Raw genomic sequence first — 9,370 nt, 5'->3', positions numbered from 1 at the left:
AAAAATTAGCTGGGTGTGATGGTACGTACCTGCAGTCCCGGCTATTCGGAAGGCTGAAGTGGAAGGATCGCTTGATCCTGGAAGTCAGAGGTTGCATTGAGCTGAGATCATGCCACTGACTCCAGCCTGAATGACAGAGTGAAACTGTGACTCAAAAGAAAAAATTAAAAACTTTTTGTTAAAAACCAAGGCAAACACATTAGCCTAGACCTACACAGGGTCAGGATCACCAGTATCACTGTTTCCACCTCCACATTCTGTCCCACAGGAAGGTCTTCAGGGGCAATAACATGCATGGAGCTGTCATCTCCTGTGAAAACAATTCTGGAAAACTTCCCAAAGGACCTGCCTGGGACTGTTTTGCAGTGAGCTTTTTGTTTTGTTTTTGTTTTTGTTTTTGTTTCTGTTTCGTTTGAGATGGAGCTTTGCCCTGTCACCCAGGCTGGGGTGCAATGGCATGATCTCAGCTCACTGCAACCTCCGACTCCTGGGTTCAAACGATTCTCCTGCCTCAGCCTCCTGAGTAGCTGGGATTACAGGCATGCACCACCACACCTGGCTAATTTTGTATTTTTAGTAGAGATGGGGTTTCTCCATGTTGGTCAGGCTGGTCTCAAATTCCTGACCTCAGATGATCCGCCCCCGTTGGCCTCCCAAAATGCTGGGATTACAGGCATGAGTCCCTGCACTTGGCCAACCTTCTTTTTAATAAGTAAAAGGAGTACACTCTAACATTAAAAACATGGAAAATACATAAACCAGTAACATCGTCATTATCATTGTCAAGTATTATGTACTATACATACTTGTATTGCCACACTTTTATTCAGCTGGCAGTGCAGTAGGTTTGTTTACACCGTCATCACCACAAACACATGAGTAATGTGTTGCACTAAGACATTGCTATAGCTACGATGTCACTAGGTGGTAGGAATTTTTCAGTTCCATTATAATCTCATGGGACCACCATCATATATGTAGTCTGTTCTTGACACTGTTGTTAAACAATACATGACTGTAGTTGTGTTTGTATAGCACACATCACCAAGTATATAGAATTTTAGGGTTATTTTTCAGCTATCTAAAAAAGTAGGTTCAAAATGATATATCCCATGTATATATCTTTTTCCAGTTCAGCTTGGCTATTTAGATAATTTGCAGGCACTCCACATCTAAAGAAATAAAATCAAAACGTATGTAATGCCCTTTACACACATGCTTAGTTTTTTTACATTGTCCAGTTTTGATATTCTTTTAAGTAACTCGAGTGAAATACTCCATATGTCTGAAATGACCCAAATGGCATCCAAACCATTTGTTAATGAATCTGGCCTTTGTATCACATGGAGTTGCTCTGGGCCTACTTAATCACTTCCTGGAGGTTGGCGGGGAGCAAATTGGTCCATCTTTGTTCATGAGGCCGGTTTATGTTGCCTTAGGCAACAGCTCTTCTGACAAGAGAAAGTATTTGATGTGAGAGACAGAGGACAAAACATAAAAAGAACCAATTTTTCTAAAACTAATTGTGGGAATTCCAAAACTTCTCAGGCCCAATTTGCTATCATTATAAAAGATACTTGTTTAGAAAGGAGGTATGTGTGTTCAAAAAGGAAACCATTTCTAATGATCTCTAAAAGATGCTGTTTAATATTTAGGTAACTTAAGAATTTAGTTCTCTATAGGGCTAGCACAAGAGTGAGTGAGATGGGGGTCTATACATGAGCTAACCAGAGACTTAGCATCTTCTTTAGCCAGCAGTGTGCTAAGTGTTTAATAGCTGGCTGTCTGGAAGAGGGAAGGTGACTTACAGTGTTTGCCTACTTGCGTGGTGTAAGTACTGCCAGCACAGGTTACCAATGCGATACCAGTAGAGAAGGGGAAGAGATGCTCAGCAGCACATCGTTACATAGTATCTCCACCGTACAGATGGAGTAGATAATAAATCTCAACAGCCCAGGGAAAGGTAAAATGTAGTGAAGTACTTAGGGAGTGATCACTCTTCAGTGTTTGGTGTCTTTGTTTTTTATATACAGTTCATCATTCTTTATATAATTTCATCTTTAATGCTGGCTGTGTTTAACCACTGGCTCTCTGTTAAACAGTTGACTGACCTGCTCCTGTCCATCACTGTTGTTAATCTTTAAGAGCTATTTTTGAGTTTGTTCTCACCTGAAGTTTGAGATACTAGGCAGGAAGCCAGGCATGGTAGCCTGTGCCAGTAGTCCCAGTGTATTAGTCCGTTCTCATGCTGCTAATAAAGACACACCCCAGTCTGGGTAATTTATAAAGGAAAGAAGTTTAATTGACTCACAGTTCAGCATGGTAGGGGAGGTCTCAGGAAACTTACAATCATGGCAGAAGGGGAAGCAAACATGTCCTTCACATGACAGCAGCAAGGAGAAGTGCCAAGCAAAAGCAGGGAAAGCACCTTATAAAACCATCAGATCTTGTGAGAACTCATCCACTATCCCGAGAACAGCAGCATGGGGTAACTGACCCATGATTCAGTTACCTTTCACTGGGTCCCTCTCACGACACGTGGGGATTATAGGAACTACAATTCATGATGAGGTTTGGGTGGGGACACAACAAAACCTTATCACCCAGGTACAGAGGAGGTAGAGGTGGGAGGATTGCTTGAGCCCAGAAGATCGAGGCCAGCCAGTACAGCATAGTGAGACCCTGTCTCTTAAAAAAAGAAAAGAGAAAAAGCAGCAGCCCAGGAGCACGAGTCTAGCTAAGCTCAAGGTAATTCTTAGTCTTGGGTTGGTTTTATTACTGATTTGAAGATTTAGGACAACTTGGGTGGACCTAGAATCATATTACAAGTTATCCAGGACCAAATTTGATTCAGTAAATCATGCTATAAATGATAATCCCAGTATCTTTTCAATGAATTGTGAAGTTTTCAATGAATTGTGAATCTTATCAACCTCTTTTACATGGTTTTTTTTTTTTTTATCTCAAATAATATCTGTCCTATTTTTAAGGAATTCTAAAAAAATTTTTTACAGTCTTCTGGTAAGTTTCACAATTGTCCAAGGCCAGATCAAATCCATGAAATGTCTGTTCTGAGGTTAGACCAGGACTAAAGCACTCTGTAAGGATGAATTGGGTAAGACTTTTCTCCTGATGTTTGCCACATCATTGGTCTAGTGGGATTATACAGTTCTTGGCCTGTCTCAGAAATATATGCTATTGTTCTTTATCAAACCTGATTTTCAGACATGCACAGTGGCTCACACCTATAATTCCCAGTGCTTTGTGCGGGCCAGGTGGGAGGATCACTTGAAGCCAGGAGTTCCAGACCAGCCTGGGCAACATAGCCAGACCCCATCTCTATGAAAAAAAAAAAATAGCCATCACACAGTTGTGATGGCGCACACTTGTAGTCCTAGCTAACAGGAGGCTGAGGGAGGGGCATCACCTGAGCCCAGGAATTTGAGGCCACAGTGAGCTGTGATTACACCACTGCACTCCAACCTGGGTAATAGAATGAGACCCTGTCTCTAAAGAAAAACAGAAACATGATTCTCTTTAAAGGGTTAGAAAAGGAAATGAGTATAGCTGGCAGCCAAGAAGCAAGAACCACCCTAATAATTCTTTAGCAGAAAAGTCTAAATTTTAAATCTGATAATACTGGTTTTTGAGAGCCATTACTGAAGTAAAGTATCTCGAAAACATTTTTCAGTTGATATGGTAATCATCTGTAAGAGCAGTTAAAACGTGACAGATGGTGGGATGACATCGCAATATTATGCATGAACTCCCTTTCAGGATATGCTTCTGGATATTGTTTATTTGCCAGAAAGAAAAAGCACTGCATTACAAAATGACCCACTGCAGTGAATCTATATATTATACTTATCCCAGCATAAGTTTAAAAAAAAATTGTGAGGGAAGGCTGGGCACGGTGGCTCATGCCTGTAATTCCAGCACTTTGGGAGGTCAAGGCAGGTGAATCACCTGAGGTCAGGAGTTCAAGACCAGCCTGGCCAACATGATGAAACCCCATCTCCACTAAAAATACAAAAATTAGTTGGGTGTAGTGGTGGGTGCCTGTAATCCCAGCTACTCAGGAGGCTGAGTCAGGAGAATCCTTGAACCCAGGAGGCAGAGGTTGCAGTGAGCCAAGGTCATGCCATTGTACTACAGCCTGGGTGGCAAAGTGAGACTCCAAAAACAAAAAATTGTGAGAGATAGAGGTCAGAGATGGAAGTGGCTGGCTGTCTCCTTCCAAGGTACTCATTGTCGAATCTCAAGGCTAATGGTTTCTGTTAACCAAGATTAGTAAATTACCACACTGAGGGATAACCCAAGGTCTATTTTTTACAGTCTTTTTACATTTTTTAATGATATAAAAATAAACAGGAATATGGGACAGAGACTGGTAGTGGCCTACAAAGCCTAAAATATTTGCTATTTGACCCTTTCCAGAAAAAGATTACCAATCCCTGAAAGGTCAAAAACAGCCTGGGAAGTAGATATGATCTGCAAGATGTATTTTATTTTTCCCAAAATCTATTTTATTTTTCATTTAAATTAGTTGCAAATATATTCAGACTGTAAAATGTCACTTGCAAATCAAGATGTTCAGCTTCTTTTGGAAACTGGATGATTTGGCAACCCTAAGTCTTCATTCCATGTGGCAGCAAATCAGCTAGAGGTAAGTAGGACTGTCTCAATAGGATTATAAGGTAGTGAGTTCATGTATTAGAGGGACACAAGCATGCTTTCTCCTTTAAGTCACAGTTTTGTTCTGAGTTGACAAACTGACTTGAGCTGAAACTTTAGTTTCAACTTTTCTAATTCTAGGAAAAGCATCTGCCTTGAGGCTGTAACCCTAAGAAATAAAGTCTCCTCTTCTCTTCTTAAAAAATAAAAAAAAACTCGAATCTATTTTTTATTGAGATTGTATCACATTTATAAATTAAGGAGAACTGATATCTTGATGATGATGAAACATTCTATCCAAGAAAAAGGGATGCCTTTCTATTTGCTCAAGTACATTTTTATTTTTTCTGGTAGTTTTGTCATTTTCTTCACGTAGATTTTTCACATTTCGCATATATATTCGTAAGTATTTTGTTGTTGTTGTTGCCATTCTAAATGGGGTGTTCTCTTCCATTTTTTCTCCTAGTTAGCCTTATTTATGTATCTGAAGCCTATTGATTTTGCACATTACTTTTATACTCTGCTTCTTGTTAAATTCTTGTTTGTTCAGTTTATTTTATAATTAATTCTCTGAAAATTTTCAGGTATATTGTCTTTTTCCAGGTATAATCTTTTTCCAGGAATAATCTTCAAATGGACATAGTTTTAATTCTCTTTCAATCTTATCCTTCTAATTGTTTTCTCTTACCCATTTGCATTGGCTAATATTACTCATAAAACTGTAGTGGAGGCCAGGCGTGGTGGCTCATGCCTATAATCCCAGCACTTTGGGAAGCTGAGGCGGGCAGATCTCCTGAGGTCAGGAGTTCGAGACCAGCCTGGCCAACATGGTGAAACCCTGTCTCTACTAAAAATACAAAAATTAACCAGGCGTGATGGTGTGTGCCTGTAATCCCAGCTACTAGGGAGACTGAGGTAGGAGAATTGCTTGAACCAGGGAGGCGGAGGCTGCAGTGAGTCAAGATCGTATCACTGCACTCCAGCCTGGGCAGCAGAGTGAGACTCTATCTCAGGAAAAAAAAAAAAAAAGATAAGATAACTATAATTTTAAAACAACAAAAACAAAAATTAGATCATTCTGTACATATTGGTCAACATTGTTTCATCTTTCATTTCAAACTGTTACTGAGCCAGTTTCAGTGGCTCATGCCTGTAATCCCAGCTTTGGGAGGCCAAAGTGGGATGGTCAGTTGAGCCCAGGAGTTCTAGACTGCAGTGAGCCATGACCGCACCACTGCACTCCAGCCAGGGCAACAGAGACTTCGATTCAAAATATAAGAAATAATGACCCTGATTCAAAGAACAATAAAATGATTATTGGACATCTTCACATGTTAGTGATAGATTTACCTCAGTTGTCTTACTTGCTATCTAGTATTTCTTCATAAAGATATACTGTAGTTTATTAAACCAAAATTGATGAACATTTGATTTGTTTTCAGTTTCATGTTATTTCAAGAACATTTTTTTCTTTTCTTTTTTTTAATTTTTTTGATACGGTCTTGCTCTGTTGTCCAGGCTGAGGTGCAGTGACATAATCACGGCTCATGCCACCACACCTGGCTAATGTTTAAATTATTTGTGGAGATGGGACTCTCCCTATCTTGCCCAGGCCACTCTTGAACTCCTGGGCTCAGGTGATCCTCCTACCTCAGCCTCCCAAAGAGCTGGGATTACAGGTGTAAGCCACCTTGTCTGGCCTCAGAGAACATTTCTAAATATATGTGTTTGCACATTTGTGGAAAATCTAAAGATGAATTCCTTGACGAAAAAGAATAAAAGAGTCCATATTCAGAAAGAATTGGTCCCCTAAAAGGAATGTGAGAATGTAAGATAGAGCTGAATTTTATAGAAAAGAAGAGGAAAGGTAATGACTTTGAGGACTTTTAAAATTACTTTTTCCAACGGGTTTCAGAAATGAACTCTTAAGTAAGTTTTTATTAAAAAGATTTGTGGGCTGGGCACAGTGGCTCATGCCTGTAAAACCAGCACTTTGGGAAGCCGAGGTGGTCAGATCACCTGAGGTCAGGAGTTCGAGATCAGCCTGGCCAACATAGCAAAACCCCATCTCTACTAAAAATACAAAAATTAGCCGGGCCTTGTAGTGCATGCCTGTAATCCCAGCTACTCCGGAGGCTGAGGCAGGAGAATCACTTGAACCCGGGAGGCAGAGGTTGCCATGAGCTGAGATCGCGCCACTGCACTCCAGCCTTGGTATCAGAGCAAGACTCCTTCTCAAAAAAAAAAATAGATTTATATAAAATGAGCTGGGTATCTATTATAAAAAACATACTTATTGGCCAAGCGTGGTGGCTCACGCCTGTAATCCCAGCACTTTGGAAGGATGAGGCGGGCAGGTCAGGAGTTCAAGACTAGCCTGGCCAATATGGTGAAACCCCGTCTCTACTAAAAATACAAAAATTAGCCGGGTGTGGTGGCAGGCATCTGTAATCTCAGCTACTCCAGAGACTGAGGCAGGAGAATTGCTTGAACCTGGGAAGCGAAGGTTTGCAGTGAGCCAAGATTGCACCACTACACTCCAACCTTGGCAACACAGTGAGACTTCGACTCAAAAAAACAAAATAAATAAAAAATAAATAAAATAAATGAAATTTGTTAAAAATACTACCTTTTAGGGTCCCGTGCAGTGGATTACGCCTGTAATCCCAGCATTTTGGGAGGCCAAGACAGGTGGATCGCTTGAGCCCAGGAGTTAGAGACCAGCCTGGGTAACATAATGAGACCCTGTCTCTACAAAAAAATAAAAGTTTATTTGGGTGTACTGGTGTGTGTGTGTAGTTCTGGCTACTTGGGAGGCAAGAGGATCATTTAAACCCAGGAATATAATGCCTCAGTGAGTCATGATTACACCACTGCACTCCTGAGTGACAGAACAAGACTCTGTCTCAAAAAAGAAAACAAAAACAAAAAAGCCTGGAATTGATTAATGAAGAAGAAAATTTGTAATGAATATTTATATGTCTTTAGGTTAAAATTTGGCTTTCTAGGCCGCGCAGTGGCTCACACCTGTAATTTCAGCACTTTGGGAACCCAAGGCAGGCAGATCACTTGAGCTCAGCAGTTCAAGACAAGCCTGGCCAACATGGTGAAACCCCATCTCTACAAAAAATACAAAAATTAGCTAGGCATGGTGGCCCATGCCTATAATAATCCCAGTCACTCAGGAGGCTGAAGTGGGAGGACCGCTTGAGCCTAGGAGGTCAAGGCTGTAGTGAGCCATGATCATGCCACTGTACTCCAGCCTAGATGACAGAGTGAGACACTGTCTCATGAAAGAAAAAAAAAAAAGTGGCTTTCTAAAGTTAAATCCCAAATGCTTTCTGGAAAACCTCTTTAGAATATAAGTTACCAGTTTGGAGATTGGATCTGATGCAGAAAGGGTGAGCTGTTTTGCAAGCCTGAACTTGGAAGGCATCATATTTCTCATAACATTTTGAAAAGTAACTATGGGAACTTTTAACTCATTTAATTTGAACAGATGTGTGGGTTTTTTCTGTCCAGTTGTGGTTGTTGCTGTGTTTAAGTAAATGTACCTCTTGCTTGCATGTGTTTCCTGTGAGCTCTGGAAACTCACACCTGGCTGAATTTAACTTGCTTAGACTTGATTTGATTCTTAGGTCGACTGGAACAATTACTTTGCCATTAAGTACCCTAACAAAATGTTTATATGTACAAGGATCAAAAAGGCCTGTTTGTTTGTTTATTTGTTTGTTACAGATAAAAATATACTTTTTATAACAATGTTTACCTTAATAAGATCCAGAAAAATAACTTCTTTTTTGGAAAAGTGTCAATCTTTGATGTAACACAGCTTCAGGGAATAAAATTATTTTGCATAACCGTAATTGAAAGTGCCATATCTTCAGCAGGAAGGTAGGATAAATAACTTTTTGTTTAGAACATTTTTTAAAAAGACAGTATGGGCCAGGCACAGTGGCTGACACCTATAATCCCAGCACTTTGGGAGGCTGAGGCTGGAGGAGCCCAGGAATTTGAGACCAGCCTGGCCAACATGGTGAAACCCAGTCTCTACCAAAAATATCAAAATTAGCCTGGTGTGGTGGTGTGCACCTGTAGTCCCAGCTACTTGGGTGGCTGAGGTGGGAGGATCACCTGAGCCTGGGGAGGCTGAGGCTGCCGTGAGCTGTGATCATGCCACTGCACTCCAGCCCAGGTGACAGAGTAAGACCCTGTCTCAAAAAAAAAAAAGGTTAACTTTTCACATATTTCAACAGAATATTTAGAAGCAGTGATAACTATATTGCAATGTTAACAATGTTATAATAAGGTTGCTTTAGGAGTAAGGTGGTATGTTGGAACTAAATATATTTTGAAGGGACAGATGGCCTTCTCCCTACAGATAAAAGCTCCTTGAGGGCATGTTGATTTTCATCTCTGTAGGCCCATAGCACCTCACAAGGTTCTTGACATAAAAGAACTACAACTTCATAATTTCCAGTGTTAAATGGACTCTCAGCATTGCTTATCAACACCTTTATTTGAGCTAATATAATTGCCCTTATTCCAGAAGGGCTGTAAGGCAGCTGTTACATTTCAGTCAGCTTTCCTCTCAGTCCCTACACTATTTCGAACATTTGCCACTCAGGCCTCTTTACTCAACCACACTTTCCTCAATTTTTTCTATTTAAAAGAAAATTTTTGGCGCAGCACAGTG

This window comes from Colobus angolensis, unplaced genomic scaffold (genome assembly GCF_000951035.1).
Source record: "Colobus angolensis palliatus isolate OR3802 unplaced genomic scaffold, Cang.pa_1.0 Scaffold5, whole genome shotgun sequence".
Classification (NCBI taxonomy): domain Eukaryota; kingdom Metazoa; phylum Chordata; class Mammalia; order Primates; family Cercopithecidae; genus Colobus; species Colobus angolensis.
This window is presented reverse-complemented; position numbering follows the sequence as displayed.